The sequence below is a fragment of the Chiloscyllium plagiosum genome, unplaced genomic scaffold, assembly GCF_037043375.1.
Source record: "Chiloscyllium plagiosum isolate Xiang-an unplaced genomic scaffold, Cpla_swu_hap1 HiC_scaffold_55, whole genome shotgun sequence".
Taxonomy (NCBI): Eukaryota; Metazoa; Chordata; class Chondrichthyes; order Orectolobiformes; family Hemiscylliidae; genus Chiloscyllium; species Chiloscyllium plagiosum.
This window is the reverse complement of record NW_028270194.1, coordinates 267,122-286,484: the sequence shown is the minus strand read 5'-3', so window position 1 is coordinate 286,484 and position 19,363 is coordinate 267,122. Positions and strand designations below refer to the sequence as shown.

General features: G+C 54.0%; 1 non-coding gene across 1 annotated transcript; it reads left to right on the top strand.

The window, feature by feature from the left end:
* The first annotated feature begins 2,381 nt into the window (after positions 1-2,381).
* On the top strand, positions 2,382-2,471 carry trnay-gua (transfer RNA tyrosine (anticodon GUA)). The gene is given in 2 exon segments: positions 2,382-2,418; positions 2,436-2,471. It is a non-coding gene; the product is annotated as a tRNA-Tyr (tRNA).
* Positions 2,472-19,363: the final 16,892 nt, after the last annotated feature.

Below are 19,363 nucleotides of genomic sequence, written 5' to 3'. Positions count from 1 at the left end.
GCCTCGGCTGCTTTTTTGGAAAGAGTGAGCATTCACCAGCACGCGGGCCACAGCAACACAGATGAGCTGAAAACGCGACACCGCTTTCAGGACACATCAGCACACGCCCTTCCCCCTCTGCAACGAGCCAGCTGTCTCCGTGCTGCAGCTGACGGCCAGCAGGGTGCCTTTTTTTCAACACAAACGCATGAAAGCACTTTGTGCTCACTGCAACCAAATTAAGTCTTCTTGCAGTCAGGCGGGGCCACCCGACGTCACCTCACGCTCGTGGTGGCTGCGCCAAGGTTGAAGTCGTTTCGACCTCCAATCAGCAATTGCCATCTCCTCAGCACTTCTTTCCTCGTCCATGTGGCCTTCCGCCTCGCCTGAGTCCACCAGCTGCCGCTGCTGCTCCTCCGACAAGTTGGTTGTTTCAGCGAGACAGGCATCAGCAATGTTTGGTCTCAGCCGTCCGACGGATGAGAGGATTTTCTGCACATCCTGGAGCGTGGCTACTCAGGATCCACTGTGGAAGAAGTCAAAGCATGGCCAGCTCACCGACCAGGCGATTAGCTCAAATGGCAGAGTGCATGCTTGAGGTAGTGGGATCAATGCCCGCATTCTTCACTTGCTTTTAAAACTGCAAGTGCACCCACTCACTCAGCTGGTCTGCAGCAGACGGATTACCGTTTGCGTACGCCACCTCCCTGAGAGTGGTCCCGAAAGATCAAAAGCTTCAAGCGTGAGCGACAGGCAGGTCCTGCTGTTTCAGGGTGCAGCGGAGGAAGAAAGTCGAGCTGCGCAGCGAAGGCAAACGCCTGCGGGTGAAAGTCAGCTCCTTGAAAGGATCATACAGGTGGTGGGTGAGCTGCCTGAGGTCAGCGGGCACGTCCTGGACGTGTTTGGAGGCAACTTGAACCAGTCGGTAAGCTGCGCCCAAACCCTAACCTGACATGTACATGAAGCTGCGAGTCAGGTACTGTACCGGCAGAATCTGGCAGTTTCGGATCAGCACTCAAGACGATTTCTTCATGCCAGCACTGGCCGAAGCTGTGGAGATCAGCCATTGGCTCAGGATCTCCCAGAGTGACAGATTTTCAGGGAGGCAACGGCGTCACATTAGTGGAGGAGTGCGGCAAAGTATCAGCAAGGGAGAGCCACTGCTGGGCTCTCCTTCGATAGCTCAGCTGGTAGAGCGGAGGACTGTAGTGTGTCGCAAATCTGTCATCCTTAGGTCGCCGGCTCGAAGGAGCCTCGGCTGCTTTTTTGGAAAGAGTGAGCATTCACCAGCACGCGGGCCACAGCAACACAGATGAGCTGAAAACGCGACACCGCTTTCAGGACACATCAGCACACGCCCTTCCCCCTCTGCAACGAGCCAGCTGTCTCCGTGCTGCAGCTGACGGCCAGCAGGGTGCCTTTTTTTCAACACAAACGCATGAAAGCACTTTGTGCTCACTGCAACCAAATTAAGTCTTCTATCAGTCAGGCGGGGCCGCCCGACGTCACCTCACGCTCGTGGTGGCTGCGCCAAGGTTGAAGTCGTTTCGACCTCCAATCAGCAATTGCCATCTCCTCAGCACTTCTTTCCTCGTCCATGTGGCCTTCCGCCTCGCCTGAGTCCACCAGCTGCCGCTGCTGCTCCTCCGACAAGTTGGTTGTTTCAGCGAGACAGGCATCAGCAATGTTTGGTCTCAGCCGTCCGACGGATGAGAGGATTTTCTGCACATCCTGGAGCGTGGCTACTCAGGATCCACTGTGGAAGAAGTCAAAGCATGGCCAGCTCACCGACCGGGCGATTAGCTCAAATGGCAGAGTGCATGCTTGAGGTAGTGGGATCAATGTCCGCATTCTTCACTTGCTTTTAAAACTGCAAGTGCACCCACTCACTCAGCTGGTCTGCAGCAGACGGATTACCGTTTGCGTACGCCGCCTCCCTGAGAGTGGTCCCGAAAGATCAAAAGCTTCAAGCGTGAGCGACAGGCAGGTCCTGCTGTTTCAGGGTGCAGCGGAGGAAGAAAGTCGAGCTGCGCAGCGAAGGCAAACGCCTGCGGGTGAAAGTCAGCTCCTTGAAAGGATCATACAGGTGGTGGGTGAGCTGCCTGAGGTCAGCGGGCACGTCCTGGACGTGTTTGGAGGCAACTTGAACCAGTCGGTAAGCTGCGCCCAATCCCTAACCTGACATGTACATGAAGCTGCGAGTCAGGTACTGTACCGGCAGAATCTGGCAGTTTCGGATCAGCACTCAAGACGATTTCTTCATGCCAGCACTGGCCGAAGCTGTGGAGATCAGCCATTGGCTCAGGATCTCCCAGAGTGACAGATTTTCAGGGAGGCAACGGCGTCACATTAGTGGAGGAGTGCGGCAAAGTATCAGCAAGGGAGAGCCACTGCTGGGCCCTCCTTCGATAGCTCAGCTGGTAGAGCGGAGGACTGTAGTGTGTCGCAAATCTGTCATCCTTAGGTCGCCGGTTCAATTCCGGCTCGAAGGAGCCTCGGCTGCTTTTTTGGAAAGAGTGAGCATTCACCAGCACGCGGGCCACAGCAACACAGATGAGCTGAAAACGCGACACCGCTTTCAGGACACATCAGCACACGCCCTTCCCCCTCTGCAACGAGCCAGCTGTCTCTGTGCTGCAGCTGACGGCCAGCAGGGTGCCTTTTTTTCAACACAAACGCATGAAAGCACTTTGTGCTCACTGCAACCAAATTAAGTCTTCTTGCAGTCAGGCGGGGCCACCCGACGTCAGTTCACGCTCGTGGTGGCTGCGCCAAGGTTGAAGTCGTTTCGACCTCCAATCAGCAATTGCCATCTCCTCAGCACTTCTTTCCTCGTCCATGTGGCCTTCCGCCTCGCCTGAGTCCACCAGCTGCCGCTGCTGCTCCTCCGACAAGTTGGTTGTTTCAGCGAGACAGGCATCAGCAATGTTTGGTCTCAGCCGTCCGACGGATGAGAGGATTTTCTGCACATCCTGGAGCGTGGCTAATGTTGGGGAGATTTCACTGCGGTGTTTAATGTAGGGCTAGGGAGGGTGACACTTCCAGCCCTGAAATGGTTAACAACAGCCAAGCGAGCTGCTGCAGGCGATTGCATGACTGCTGGAGCTTGTAAGGGATATGCATAATGTTAATTAAATCTTGGAGCCTGTAAATACCAGCCAGTATCAATTGCCCCATCGAAACTCGGGATTAATAAAGAAACTGATCGGAATCTGTAACTGTTAGACAAGTGTGAATTGCTCTATCGGAACCTGTAACTAGTGAGTGTGAATGGCTCTATTTAAGTCTAAAGTTGATAAGTGTAATTGACAATTTAGTTAAACTAAAACTATTGAAAATGGCTAGCCTGTCAGACGCATAGTAATTCCTTGACACAATGGACTATTGAATACGGGATCGGAACCGCTCCCAGGGATGGCTGAGCCATTGTCAAGCACAGCAGGAGCTGGACAGGCACTTCGATGCGGCCAATAGGAGGACGGATCCCCAGCGCGCGCAGATGAATGGACCAATGGGGAAGGCGAACTGACCGGGGACTCCAGGCAGCGCGAAGTATAATTGTGTCAACTTTGAACGGGAAGGCAGAACGCCTTCTCCAACGAATGCATGCTTGTAGATTCGTTGTATCAGTTAAGATTCTGTGAATAAACTGCTGTCTGCATCTAATCATAGTTGCCAGTGTGAGTCTCTCCTTCCAAAAGAACACGCAAAGACGGGACCCTCCGGGTCCGTCTTAACATTTGGTGACCCCGACGCGGGAAGGAAAAGAGACAACGGCGAGTTGGCAACGTTGGCGGATCAGGGAGCAGACAACCTTCGGCCGAAGTTTTCTAAAGGTGGGGAAGCGCCTGTTAAATCCAAGGCTTCCAGTAGTTAGATTTACTCTCAGTTAGTTTCTTGTCTGCTCTCCGACCCTCACCAACCCAAAAAAAAAACCTGATCAATTTGACAGCAGCATCGCAGAGTCCTGACTGGTAAGCTTTTACTAACCTTTTGACGTACCCAGAGTGTGAATTTCTAGCGCGGCTTTCGGAGCCGGAGCGCATATATATTTGTACCCAGTGTGTGAATTTCTAGCGTGGCTTTCGGAGCCGGAGCGCATATATATTTGTACCCAGTGTGTGAATTTCTAGCGTGGCTTTCGGAGCCGGAGCGCATATATATTTGTACCCAGTGTGTGAATTTCTAGCGTGGCTTTCGGAGCCGGAGCGCATATATATTTGTACCCAGTGTGTGAATTTCTAGCGTGGCTTTCGGAGCCGGAGCGCATATATATTTGTACCCAGTGTGTGAATTTCTAGCGTGGTTTTCGGAGCCGGAGCGCATATATATTTGTACCCAGTGTGTGAATTTCTAGCGTGGCTTTCGGAGCCGGAGCGCATATATATTTGTACCCAGTGTGTGAATTTCTAGCGTGGCTTTCGGAGCCGGAGCGCATATATATTTGTACCCAGTGTGTGAATTTCTAGCGTGGCTTTCGGAGCCGGAGCGCATATATATTTGTACCCAGTGTGTGAATTTCTAGCGTGGCTTTCGGAGCCGGAGCGCATATATAGTTTTTACCCAGAGTGTGAATCACTAGCGTGGCTTTCGGAGCCGAAGCGCGTGTGTTTTTTTTTCTTCCCTGAATCTCTAGCGTGGCTTTCGGAGCCGGAGCGCATATCTGTTTTGCCTGATTTTGCAGATAGTTCTGCCTGACGATTACCTGACGTTTCCTACCTGAGCGCTGACCATATTCGACTTCCTGGATCCATGTTAATGAGCACTTAAACCTGACGGACTTTTGGTTTGTATATTTGTTGTGACCACCGAGCATACCCGGGGTGACAGAGGTCGGAGCTCTCCTTATGAAGAGGGTGTAACCGTACAGACGTCTGCCTTAGACCGGTTGTTAAGAGCAGAGATCTGCCACGCGAAAGTCAGGTTTTGAAAGACGTACTATTTTTGAAGCGGTTCCCTTCAGGGGAGATCCGACATGGGGGACCTGAATTTCGGACCACCTAAGTTGACTCACCTCAGGACAGCACGTCCCGGAGTGCCCTGGTGGCACTGCAGGGACGGTGGGGACATGCCTATTCACAGTCAGTTACTGCTGGATGGCGTAGCCCTGCATAAGGAAAAGTTGGACCTGGTGATTGCCCAAGCACCAGAACAAAAGGGAATTATCCTGACAAGATTGAGGGAAACATTTAAAAAAATCCCACATTAATGATCAAAATTCTGGATGGTCTCTACAGGTCACCACATTATTCGGCTCTCCAAACAATTGTGCTAGGCAAGCCCCCCGCTGGGTGGGCACCCCCGAGCACTGATAGCTCCCGGGAATGGAAAACAAAAATGGTTGTGACTTTTACCCCACAGTGGCGATACAGACCGGTTTGTTCCCCTAATGGCCCAATTGTTTCGGACGGTCTTACCCGGGAGCTAGACTATTTAACCGCGGCTGTTACTTTACCCGCTGATGCATACACTGACGAGTCCACCCCAGTCCCGAAAATCCCCGACTCGCGGCCACCGACAGGGGAGATATTGGTGGAAATCAGGACTCAGTTACGGGAGAATAATACTGCTATGGAGGCTAAACGAAAAGTCCGTAACCTAGAGAATAGTCTCAAGCTGTGGCGGGTTAAGAACTGGTTCCCTTAAGATGACCAACCCTTCTTTACGACAAGCGAATTTGATGCCTTCCGAGCTAAAGTCCAAACCTTCTTGCGGGAGGGGAAAGGGGATACCAAGAAAGGGTTTTTTAATTTAGTCAAATCTTCCAATAAAAAGGAGGATGGAGATGTTTACTTGCGGGAGCTTATGATACGCTTCCAAAGCCACTTACCGACTTCACCTATTCACACACCAGTATTGGGTGAGCAGGGTCCTGTCCCGGAATGTGAGCCAGAGTGGTCTCTGAACCCTACTCCAGTTTACCCCCCTACACCTTACACTTCTCCTGTGGCCGTGCCGACCCAAGGTGCCAACCACGAGGGAAGTCTGCCACCCCCTTACACCAGCCCACAGTCAGGATCACCCGCCCCCGGTGCATCGCCCACGGCCCCGCTTGCGGACACCAGGGCACCACTGTGTCCGCTCCAACCGCGTTGCGAGGGGCCAACCATACAGGCCCCTGTTGTCAAAGTTCTAGGGGGAAATATCGCGTATGAGGACCCGATCCGGGACCGTGTAACAGAGCGACTGGAGAGTGTGCTCAATGATCATGAGCAGAAACTAAGCGCCCTCACTGAAATGGTCGCAGCCGGGACGGGGATGGTAAAGCCAGGGGGCGGTCTGTGTCGGATTGGCCAGCCGGACGGCATCCCACAGAGATGGGAAGTACAGGACATAGAGGTACAAGGGGAGGGTTGCTGCCCCGTGCTGGGATGGGATGGCTCCCATGCCCCAAAAAATCCTTCCCTGGGAAGACATGCCAAATTGGCTTCAATGAATGGCCAGTCCGCCAAGGCTGAACAGGCGCCCCGGGGAATTCAAAAAATCCCGGCAGGACAGTAGGTCCATTGCTGCGGAAGGGGAAACTTTAATTGTTACGGGAGCTCGCCTCCAGAGCAAGCTTGTGAAGGGAGGACACTGGAATACGCCAATCCTTCCCATCTCCAAGGGGATGGGTAAAGGGTGGCGCATGGTCCATGAACTCCGAAGGATAAATGAAGCCACGGAGACTTTAAACCTGAAGGTCCCTGACCCCTACGTTGCACTGCAGGCGCTCACGCCTGCCAGCCGCTTTTTCTCTGTCATAGACCTGGCTAACGCTTTCTTCTGCCTTCCACTGCACCCAGAGTGTCAGGGGTGGTTTGCCTTCACCTTTGAAGGAGAGCGGTACACATACAATCGCCTCCCACAGGGGTACAAAGACTCCCCAGGCCTGTTTAGTGCGGCTTTGACCCCTATACTTAAACAGATATCGCTTCCCACCAGCACCACAATCATACAGTATGTCGATGATTTGTTGATTGCCAGTGAAACTGACACCCAGAATTTGGAGGCGGTCCGCACCTTGCTGGACACCCTTGTGGCAGCCGGTTTTAAAGTAAAACGGGAAAAGTGCCAGATAGCCCGAAAATCAGTATCCTTTATGGGACGGATAGTGGGAAAAGGGGGCACCACACTTTCAAGAGCACACAGGGAAGCGATCCTCTCCTATGGCACCCCTATAACAGTACAGGACATGATGGCCTTCCTGGGGTTATGTGGGTATTCTCGCACCTACGTCCCTGACTTTGTGGATATAACGTCCCCACTCAGGGAAATGATCACGGAGGTTGGGGCAAAGAGGCTCAAGAGTCAATTGCGATGGAACGCGGAGAGAGAGAAATCGTTCAAGGAGATGAAGCAAGCTTTGGGAGCAGCGGCCACGCTAGCGCACCCAGACTATAAGAAAGGTTTCCACCTGGACGTGGCAGAGACTGGGGGGATAGTAAACGCCGTCCTCTACCAAAAGGACCGAGGCTGCAGGAGAGTGCTGGGGTATTACAGCTGCCGTTTAGAGCCCATTGAGACAGGACAGCCAGGCTGTGCCAGATTTGTGGCAGCAGTAACAAAAGCAGTCAACAACACTGACCATCTAGTACTCTGCCATCCCTTGACTATTCACACAGATCACAGCATAGGAGCCTTTCTGGCCTCCAACTCATTCAGCTTTTCAGCTGGGCGGCAGGTTAGAATTGAGGATGCCCTTCTGTCACCGCACATTACGTTTGCATCCGATAGGGGGAGTACTAGGAATATGATGGTGGGAGTAAATGGGGGATCCTTGAAACCCCACTACTGTGTGGCCAGAGTGGCTGAGGAGAGGAGGATACGTAAGGGGTTGCACACAGAACCCCTGGCCGAGGCAGACTGGGACCTGTACACCGATGGCAGCAGCCGTCGGGAAGCAGACGGCGTACGAGCCTCGTATGCCGTGGTCAGAGATTCAGGGGGAGTATACGACACCATCGAGTCTGGGGAAATCCCACAGCCTGCATCTGCACAGCTAGCAGAGATTACAGCCCTGACAAGGGCATTAGAACTGAGTGAGGGACACCGAGTTAACATCTTCACAGACTCCAATTATGCATGGACCGCAGTCCACGTAGAGGCCACAGCATGGGTTAGACGTGGTTTTAAAACCAGCACGGGGAGGCCGGTAAAACACGACCAGAGTTTGCGACGGTTGCTCCAGGCAGTGCATCGTCCAAGGGAAGTGGCAGTAGTGAAAGTACAAGGTCACTCTGCCTTAGGTACCAGGGAAGCGCTGGGAAATGGTGCAGCTGACAGGGCAGCCAAGCTCGCAGTACAGATGGTCACCCTGAGGTCAGGGACAGACACCCAACAGAGTCCGGGGCCGGGGGAGGGTGGCAGTGATTCCCCGGAGGGGGCGGCTGGGGTTGATGCCGTTAGGCATCTGTGTGAGCTGCAGGGACGGGCGAGCAGTGCTGAGGTCAGGGAATGGGAGAATAAAGGCGCAGTCCGACAGTATGTGGAGGTCGGAGGGTCTCAACAGCCCCTTTGGCGATCCCCGGGAGGAGAGGTAGTGGCCCCGAGGGCTCTCCTGCCAAGACTTTTCTCTGAAATACATGGGCCGACACACGTGGGAGTTGCCCAAGTTATACGAACCGTCCAGAACCACTGGTGGGCACCCCAGCTGCGGGAACATATAGAGAACCTGAGGGCTGAGTGCAGGGTGTGTAATGAGTACAACACCAGGAGAGTTCTCCCACACCCGATGTTAAAGTTCCCAACCCCGACAGGGCCGTGGCAGGAGTTCTGCATGGACTTTAGGGACATGGGAGTCAAATGGAGGACCCCAGAGAAATACAGATACATGCTAGTCGCAGTGGATAGGTTCTCCCGGTAGGTGGAGGCAACTCCTACGAAGGCGGAGGATGGGGAAGTTGTTGTGAAGTGGCTCACGAAGGAACTGATTCCCCGCTATGGCGTCCCCCGAAAGATTTGCACAGACAATGGGACACATTTTAAAAATGAACATCTTGCCCGGGTGGAGGCTACTCTCGGGATACTTCACCGCTACGGCAGTGTCTACCACCCTGAGAGTCAGGGGTTAGTAGAGAGGGCCAATCGCACGCTTAAAGACAAGATTGCCAAGGTCATGGCAGGGACTGCATTGACGTGGGTGCAGGCACTCCCCCTAGCCTTGCTGTCAATGAGGCAGGAAAGGAGTGGCGATACCTTCCTGACACCCCATGAAATCCTGACAGGTCGCTCCATGCCTGGCCCCCGAACATCACCCCTGTGGGAAACAGATTGGGATATAATGAATCAGGACATGACACAGTACATGCAAGTACTGGGGGAAATGGTCCGGCTAATATCCAACCAGGTTACGGCTGCACGGCCGGACACCCCCGACAGGTCCCGACCCCTTCGAGTGGGGGATAAAGTCTATCTCCGGCAGATGGGCCGCACGACCTGGGACGAGGGGCGGTGGCATGGCCCCTACCCAGTGACGGGGGTCGCAGCCAACACCTTGAGGGTGAACCGGGAGGGGGACAATAACTGGCATCATTTCTCTCACTGCTCCAGGTCAGGAAGGCCTAACACTACTCTGACTCCGGTTGCGGAGGTCACGCCCGACGAGGAGCTGGGACATGACGGACAGTAACAGACTCCTGAACTGGCTGGGTTTCTGCCTAGTGGTAAGACTGTCCATGCAGGTTTCAAGGGATTCATGTGGAGCAACGGTTGCTTTACATGCAGACCCCGCACAGGATAAGACTTTCCAGTTCGATCTGTGCGATGTGATAGACTGTGGGGGGACTGACTCAGAGGAGGGGTGGACAGCTTACAGTGGAGACATGTGTCCTTGCTCATGCGCCCCCCACATCTTGCACAAATGCTACGGATATCCGAAAGACATCCATACGCGCCGCATGTGTGCCTCCTGGGATGATGTTTGGTGGGGGCAGGCTTACACCAGCACCCCGATACGAGCAGAATACTTGGACTTTAGCAGAAAACTCTCCCTCAGGAGAGGGCGAGTCTCTGGCTCGCAAGCTCGGAAGAACCCTTTGCTTCTCCGAGTCAAGCCCGGGCTCTCCAATCCCATGATCATGACCGGGTGGTCCAGTGACACCTGCTGGGCACGGGGGCGCGAATCTGACCAGTCGGGTGCAGCCCACGCGAAAATCCTCTATTTAGCGATTGGGGTTGCGGTCATGGGGAAGGACCCGGAGGGGATTATCCGAATAAACCTGGGGATGCCCGGTTCTTCCCAGATCCAGCTGAGGGTCCCGCTCGACCGGGATAATCACCCCTCCTGGCCTGTGCCTGGTGTAGTTACAGAGTTTGAATCGCGCAAGCTGACTAAGCTGGTTGATCCCCGAGGGCAGATCGCAACTGCCACTGGCTACATGGAGACAAATACCTGGCTGGATCGAGTCGTCCAGTTTTCTCGGCAGGCAGGCCACGACCACTGCTGGGTTTGTGCGGGGGGGCGGCCCGGCCTGATAATGAGTAGGACCCCATTTGAGGATGGCCACATGGGCTGTGGGGTCGAACTAATGTCCGAGACTAACGCTACATTGAAGTGCAAGTCATGGGAACAGTACTTCCCGATGGCACCGACAAAAGTTAACCCTCCTGACTTCGTTGTGCACCCGCTAGTAAACTTCACCTGCTTCATCAACCCCACACCACTTACCCGAGGATATCCAGTTGGCAGCGTAGACAGGGCAAGCTGCAGCAGAACCTGGGTGCTTACAGGAAGCCAAGCGGCAGCACTAACGGTGAGCCGCGCGGACTTGTGGTGGTACTGCGGAGGACGGATTCTGTACAATTGGTTGCCCCTAAATTGGGAAGGAAGCTGTGTCCTGGTCACCCTCAATATTCCGCTTTTCGTCTCCCCGCGGGCCCCGGGAGATTACACCCTCCACGAGCCCCCGCCTGGGCTCGCCTCTCTGACCCAACACAGACGGGCTGTTGACCCGCTGTTGGATTTCAAGAATTCGGATGGGGTCTGGATTGATGCTATTGGGCAGGCCAGAAATATCCCCGATGAATACAAGCTGGTGGATGAGATTGCTGCGGGTTTTGAAACTTTTCCCCTTTTTTCCGCCATTTTCCCGATCACGGTTAATAAAAACGTTAACAGAATCAACCTCCTCCACTACAATATGCAGAGACTTACCAACCTAACCCGGGATGCGGTTGACGCCATCCATGAACAGCTTGCACAGTCCTCCCTCATGACTTTACAAAATAGGATGGCCTTGGACATGTTACTTGCTGAAAAGGGAGGTGTCTGTGCACTGTTTGGGACCATGTGCTGTACAGCCATATCAAACAACACAGGCCCAGATGGCAAACTCACTAAGACCCTGGTGAAGGTCCGAGCCCTGGCTGCTGAGCTGAAGCACCAATCGGGGATAAGGAATCCAGTCGTCGACTGGCTGAACGCCACTTTTGGGAGATGGGGGACACTCTAGGGCAGCTGGCCATGGGGGTGTGCATCTCGGTAGCTATTCTTGTCACTTGCGGGTGTTGCTGCATTCCGTGTATCAGGACACTGGTAACACGCACTATTGATCGTGCCCTATCAGGAACAGATGCCTCCTCGCCCGTATACCAGGCGGTGTTGCTGGACCGGCCTCCAGCTGGAACTGCCCAGCGAGAGGGTACGCTCCAAAACACGCACATGTTACATGCGGCACCGCGGGTACTGAGTCGCAAGACTATCTACGACTTTCCCCTGTAACCCTAGTGCCCGATTCCCTCACTTTCATCCGGGTGTGGGTGCTGTACTCCACAGACCCAGGGCTGTGTCATCTGTCCGTTTAAATCGGAAACTCACCCAGCTTTTACCTCAAAGGGCCCTTGCTGTTTACACAGCCAACGGCCTGAGGTGAAATTGCTAGATTTGTAGGTAATCACTTTTCGAGTGCCTTTAATATATTTACACAGCTGGCGGGCTGGGGGGATCTCCTGCTGATTCGAGTACTTAAATCCTAGAAAGCTTACCCAGCTGACAGCCGGATTGCCTCTGCGTGGGGGTGATTGCTTGTCTCGGTGCTTGCGGTTTATACTGATTTGTTTAATGGTGCCTGTGGTTTATAATGATTTTTTTCTCGATGCTTGCGGTTTATAATGATTATTTTTTTTCTCTCTTGGATAGATACAGATGCTACAGTTTGCGCGCATGGCCGTTCCCGGTAGACGGGGGATTATCATTAATGTACGGCAATTCACACTGCTCACGGTGACAGGCCTATTTGAGGGTCATCTATTTCCGTAGGGTACGGGGTTCCAATAGGTGTGCTTATGTTTTCGTTTTTCCCCTACTTCTACCCAATACTATTCCTTCTCCCTCAATGTAGCATCTGCTGTTCGAAGAATATAATAAACCCCTTCCGTGTTAGTTTTGCCCACCTACATTGGCAGCACTTTAACCTATACTGTACGCTGCAGTCAGGGGCCGAGAAGTACTGTATGCCCCGGGATCCAACTGCTGGTCACACCAGTGACTGCTACCCTGCAATCGGAGGCTCTACGTGGGTTTTGACCGGGTTGCCACTGCCCGGCTCTGTCCTCAGCGGCACCTGGATGGAGGTTGCTGTCCGTTACTGACTGGAGGTTGTCCAGTGGCGGAAGACTCTCCTCGGGCACGGGTCAGCCTGGCACAGGTGCAATTGCGCTGTGCACTGGGAGGAGATTGCCTCCGACCACATGGCCTGCAGTACACACATCAGACGCCTGGACGGGCCTGCAGGCCTGTGAACCATTCTGGCCGGCAGGAAGGCCGGGGCACAGTACACTGTTCCATTGGGTTTCCGGTCGCTGGCGTATACCTGACTGCGGGCAGTATGCCCTTACACCTTCTCGTTTGTTGTACAAGGAAACACGAGACAAACCACACACCACCGTAGCGGATGGGCATTTGCACTTCTTTTCTTGGACAGCAGACGTGGCACCCTATGTGGTTTACTTTCCCCCTTCCGGCCCTCTTATTTTCGTTACTGTTTACATGGGTTGGTGTGGCCTCAGTAGAGGCCAAGGGAGGGAATGTTGGGGAGATTTCACTGCGGTGTTTAATGTAGGGCTAGGGAGGGTGACACTTCCAGCCCTGAAATGGTTAACAACAGCCAAGCGAGCTGCTGCAGGCGATTGCATGACTGCTGGAGCTTGTAAGGGATATGCATAATGTTAATTAAATCTTGGAGCCTGTAAATACCAGCCAGTATCAATTGCCCCATCGAAACTCGGGATTAATAAAGAAACTGATCGGAATCTGTAACTGTTAGACAAGTGTGAATTGCTCTATCGGAACCTGTAACTAGTGAGTGTGAATGGCTCTATTTAAGTCTAAAGTTGATAAGTGTAATTGACAATTTAGTTAAACTAAAACTATTGAAAATGGCTAGCCTGTCAGACGCATAGTAATTCCTTGACACAATGGACTATTGAATACGGGATCGGAACCGCTCCCAGGGATGGCTGAGCCATTGTCAAGCACAGCAGGAGCTGGACAGGCACTTCGATGCGGCCAATAGGAGGACGGATCCCCAGCGCGCGCAGATGAATGGACCAATGGGGAAGGCGAACTGACCGGGGACTCCAGGCAGCGCGAAGTATAATTGTGTCAACTTTGAACGGGAAGGCAGAACGCCTTCTCCAACGAATGCATGCTTGTAGATTCGTTGTATCAGTTAAGATTCTGTGAATAAACTGCTGTGTGCGTCTAATCATAGTTGCCAGTGTGAGTCTCTCCTTCCAAAAGAACACGCAAAGACGGGACCCTCCGGGTCCGTCTTAACACTACTCAGGATCCACTGCGGAAGAAGTCAAAGCATGGCCAGCTCACCGACCGGGCGATTAGCTCAAATGGCAGAGTGCATGCTTGAGGTAGTGGGATCAATGCCCGCATTCTTCACTTGCTTTTAAAACTGCAAGTGCACCCACTCACTCAGCTGGTCTGCAGCAGACGGATTACCGTTTGCGTACGCCGCCTCCCTGAGAGTGGTCCCGAAAGATCAAAAGCTTCAAGCGTGAGCGACAGGCAGGTCCTGCTGTTTCAGGGTGCAGCGTAGGAAGAAAGTCGAGCTGCGCAGCGAAGGCAAACGCCTGCGGGTGAAAGTCAGCTCCTTGAAAGGATCATACAGGTGGTGGGTGAGCTGCCTGAGGTCAGCGGGCAGGTCCTGGACGTGTTTGGTGGCGACTTGAACCAGTCGGTAAGCTGCGCCCAAACCCTAACCTGACATGTACATGAAGCTGCGAGTCAGGTACTGTACTGGCAGAATCTGGCAGTTTCGGATCAGCACTCAAGACGATTTCTTCATGCCAGCACTGGCCGAAGCTGTGGAGATCAGCCATTGGCTCAGGATCTCCCAGAGTGACAGATTTTCAGGGAGGCAACGGCGTCACATTAGTGGAGGAGTGCGGCAAAGTATCAGCAAGGGAGAGCCACTGCTGGGCTCTCCTTCGATAGCTCAGCTGGTAGAGCGGAGGACTGTAGTGTGTTGCAAAACTGTCATCCGTAGGTCGCTGATTCAATTCCGGCTCGAAGGAGCCTCGGCTGCGTTTTTGGAAAGAGTGAGCATTCACCAGCACGCGGGCCACAGCAACACAGATGAGCTGAAAACGCGACACCGCTTTCAGGACACATCAGCACACGCCCTTCCCCCTCTGCAAAGAGCCAGCTGTCTCCGTGCTGCAGCTGACGGCCAGCAGGGTGCCTTTTTTTCAACACAAACGCATGAAAGCACTTTGTGCTCACTGCAACCAAATTAAGTCTTCTATCAGTCAGGCGGGGCCACCCGACGTCACCTCACGCTCGTGGTGGCTGCGCCAAGGTTGAAGTCGTTTCGACCTCCAATCAGCAATTGCCATCTCCTCAGCACTTCTTTCCTCGTCCATGTGGCCTTCCGCCTCGCCTGAGTCCACCAGCTGCCGCTGCTGCTCCTCCGACAAGTTGGTTGTTTCAGCGAGACAGGCATCAGCAATGTTTGGTCTCAGCCGTCCGACGGATGAGAGGATTTTCTGCACATCCTGGAGCGTGGCTACTCAGGATCCACTGCGGAAGAAGTCAAAGCATGGCCAGCTCACCGACCGGGCGATTAGCTCAAATGGCAGAGTGCATGCTTGAGGTAGTGGGATCAATGCCCGCATTCTTCACTTGCTTTTAAAACTGCAAGTGCACCCACTCACTCAGCTGGTCTGCAGCAGACGGATTACCGTTTGCGTACGCCGCCTCCCTGAGAGTGGTCCCGAAAGATCAAAAGCTTCAAGCGTGAGCGACAGGCAGGTCCTGCTGTTTCAGGGTGCAGCGTAGGAAGAAAGTCGAGCTGCGCAGCGAAGGCAAACGCCTGCGGGTGAAAGTCAGCTCCTTGAAAGGATCATACAGGTGGTGGGTGAGCTGCCTGAGGTCAGCGGGCAGGTCCTGGACGTGTTTGGTGGCGACTTGAACCAGTCGGTAAGCTGCGCCCAAACCCTAACCTGACATGTACATGAAGCTGCGAGTCAGGTACTGTACCGGCAGAATCTGGCAGTTTCGGATCAGCACTCAAGACGATTTCTTCATGCCAGCACTGGCCGAAGCTGTGGAGATCAGCCATTGGCTCAGGATCTCCCAGAGTGACAGATTTTCAGGGAGGCAACGGCGTCACATTAGTGGAGGAGTGCGGCAAAGTATCAGCAAGGGAGAGCCACTGCTGGGCTCTCCTTCGATAGCTCAGCTGGTAGAGCGGAGGACTGTAGTGTGTTGCAAAACTGTCATCCGTAGGTCGCTGATTCAATTCCGGCTCGAAGGAGCCTCGGCTGCGTTTTTGGAAAGAGTGAGCATTCACCAGCACGCGGGCCACAGCAACACAGATGAGCTGAAAACGCGACACCGCTTTCAGGACACATCAGCACACGCCCTTCCCCCTCTGCAAAGAGCCAGCTGTCTCCGTGCTGCAGCTGACGGCCAGCAGGGTGCCTTTTTTTCAACACAAACGCATGAAAGCACTTTGTGCTCACTGCAACCAAATTAAGTCTTCTATCAGTCAGGCGGGGCCACCCGACGTCACCTCACGCTCGTGGTGGCTGCGCCAAGGTTGAAGTCGTTTCGACCTCCAATCAGCAATTGCCATCTCCTCAGCACTTCTTTCCTCGTCCATGTGGCCTTCCGCCTCGCCTGAGTCCACCAGCTGCCGCTGCTGCTCCTCCGACAAGTTGGTTGTTTCAGCGAGACAGGCATCAGCAATGTTTGGTCTCAGCCGTCCGACGGATGAGAGGATTTTCTGCACATCCTGGAGCGTGGCTACTCAGGATCCACTGCGGAAGAAGTCAAAGCATGGCCAGCTCACCGACCGGGCGATTAGCTCAAATGGCAGAGTGCATGCTTGAGGTAGTGGGATCAATGCCCGCATTCTTCACTTGCTTTTAAAACTGCAAGTGCACCCACTCACTCAGCTGGTCTGCAGCAGACGGATTACCGTTTGCGTACGCCGCCTCCCTGAGAGTGGTCCCGAAAGATCAAAAGCTTCAAGCGTGAGCGACAGGCAGGTCCTGCTGTTTCAGGGTGCAGCGTAGGAAGAAAGTCGAGCTGCGCAGCGAAGGCAAACGCCTGCGGGTGAAAGTCAGCTCCTTGAAAGGATCATACAGGTGGTGGGTGAGCTGCCTGAGGTCAGCGGGCAGGTCCTGGACGTGTTTGGTGGCGACTTGAACCAGTCGGTAAGCTGCGCCCAAACCCTAACCTGACATGTACATGAAGCTGCGAGTCAGGTACTGTACCGGCAGAATCTGGCAGTTTCGGATCAGCACTCAAGACGATTTCTTCATGCCAGCACTGGCCGAAGCTGTGGAGATCAGCCATTGGCTCAGGATCTCCCAGAGTGACAGATTTTCAGGGAGGCAACGGCGTCACATTAGTGGAGGAGTGCGGCAAAGTATCAGCAAGGGAGAGCCACTGCTGGGCTCTCCTTCGATAGCTCAGCTGGTAGAGCGGAGGACTGTAGTGTGTTGCAAAACTGTCATCCGTAGGTCGCTGATTCAATTCCGGCTCGAAGGAGCCTCGGCTGCGTTTTTGGAAAGAGTGAGCATTCACCAGCACGCGGGCCACAGCAACACAGATGAGCTGAAAACGCGACACCGCTTTCAGGACACATCAGCACACGCCCTTCCCCCTCTGCAAAGAGCCAGCTGTCTCCGTGCTGCAGCTGACGGCCAGCAGGGTGCCTTTTTTTCAACACAAACGCATGAAAGCACTTTGTGCTCACTGCAACCAAATTAAGTCTTCTATCAGTCAGGCGGGGCCACCCGACGTCACCTCACGCTCGTGGTGGCTGCGCCAAGGTTGAAGTCGTTTCGACCTCCAATCAGCAATTGCCATCTCCTCAGCACTTCTTTCCTCGTCCATGTGGCCTTCCGCCTCGCCTGAGTCCACCAGCTGCCGCTGCTGCTCCTCCGACAAGTTGGTTGTTTCAGCGAGACAGGCATCAGCAATGTTTGGTCTCAGCCGTCCGACGGATGAGAGGATTTTCTGCACATCCTGGAGCGTGGCTACTCAGGATCCACTGCGGAAGAAGTCAAAGCATGGCCAGCTCACCGACCGGGCGATTAGCTCAAATGGCAGACTGCATGCTTGAGGTAGTGGGATCAATGCCCGCATTCTTCACTTGCTTTTAAAACTGCAAGTGCACCCACTCACTCAGCTGGTCTGCAGCAGACGGATTACCGTTTGCGTACGCCGCCTCCCTGAGAGTGGTCCCGAAAGATCAAAAGCTTCAAGCGTGAGCGACAGGCAGGTCCTGCTGTTTCAGGGTGCAGCGTAGGAAGAAAGTCGAGCTGCGCAGCGAAGGCAAACGCCTGCGGGTGAAAGTCAGCTCCTTGAAAGGATCATACAGGTGGTGGGTGAGCTGCCTGAGGTCAGCGGGCACGTCCTGGACGTGTTTGGAGGCAACTTGAACCAGTCGGTAAGCTGCGGCCCAAACCCTAACCTGACATGTACATGAAGCTGCGAGTCAGGTACTGTACCGGCAGAATCTGGCAGTTTCGGATCAGCACTCAAGACGATTTCTTCATGCCAGCACTGGCCGAAGCTGTGGAGATCAGCCATTGGCTCAGGATCTCCCAGAGTGACAGATTTTCAGGGAGGCAACGGCGTCACATTAGTGGAGGAGTGCGGCAAAGTATCAGCAAGGGAGAGCCACTGCTGGGCTCTCCTTCGATAGCTCAGCTGGTAGAGCGGAGGACTGTAGTGTGTTGCAAAACTGTCATCCGTAGGTCGCTGATTCAATTCCGGCTCGAAGGAGCCTCGGCTGCGTTTTTGGAAAGAGTGAGCATTCACCAGCACGCGGGCCACAGCAACACAGATGAGCTGAAAACGCGACACCGCTTTCAGGACACATCAGCACACGCCCTTCCCCCTCTGCAAAGAGCCAGCTGTCTCCGTGCTGCAGCTGACGGCCAGCAGGGTGCCTTTTTTTCAACACAAACGCATGAAAGCACTTTGTGCTCACTGCAACCAAATTAAGTCTTCTATCAGTCAGGCGGGGCCACCCGACGTCACCTCACGCTCGTGGTGGCTGCGCCAAGGTTGAAGTCGTTTCGACCTCCAATCAGCAATTGCCATCTCCTCAGCACTTCTTTCCTCGTCCATGTGGCCTTCCGCCTCGCCTGAGTCCACCAGCTGCCGCTGCTGCTCCTCCGACAAGTTGGTTGTTTCAGCGAGACAGGCATCAGCAATGTTTGGTCTCAGCCGTCCGACGGATGAGAGGATTTTCTGCACATCCTGGAGCGTGGCTACTCAGGATCCACTGCGGAAGAAGTCAAAGCATGGCCAGCTCACCGACCGGGCGATTAGCTCAAATGGCAGAGTGCATGCTTGAGGTAGTGGGATCAATGCCCGCATTCTTCACTTGCTTTTAAAACTGCAAGTGCACCCACTCACTCAGCTGGTCTGCAGCAGACGGATTACCGTTTGCGTACGCCGCCTCCCTGAGAGTGGTCCCGAAAGATCAAAAGCTTCAAGCGTGAGCGACAGGCAGGTCCTGCTGTTTCAGGGTGCAGCGTAGGAAGAAAGTCGAGCTGCGCAGCGAAGGCAAACGCCTGCGGGTGAAAGTCAGCTCCTTGAAAGGATCATACAGGTGGTGGGTGAGCTGCCTGAGGTCAGCGGGCACGTCCTGGACGTGTTTGGAGGCAACTTGAACCAGTCGGTAAGCTGCGGCCCAAACCCTAACCTGACATGTACATGAAGCTGCGAGTCAGGTACTGTACCGGCAGAATCTGGCAGTTTCGGATCAGCACTCAAGACGATTTCTTCATGCCAGCACTGGCCGAAGCTGTGGAGATCAGCCATTGGCTCAGGATCTCCCAGAGTGACAGATTTTCAGGGAGGCAACGGCGTCACATTAGTGGAGGAGTGCGGCAAAGTATCAGCAAGGGAGAGCCACTGCTGGGCTCT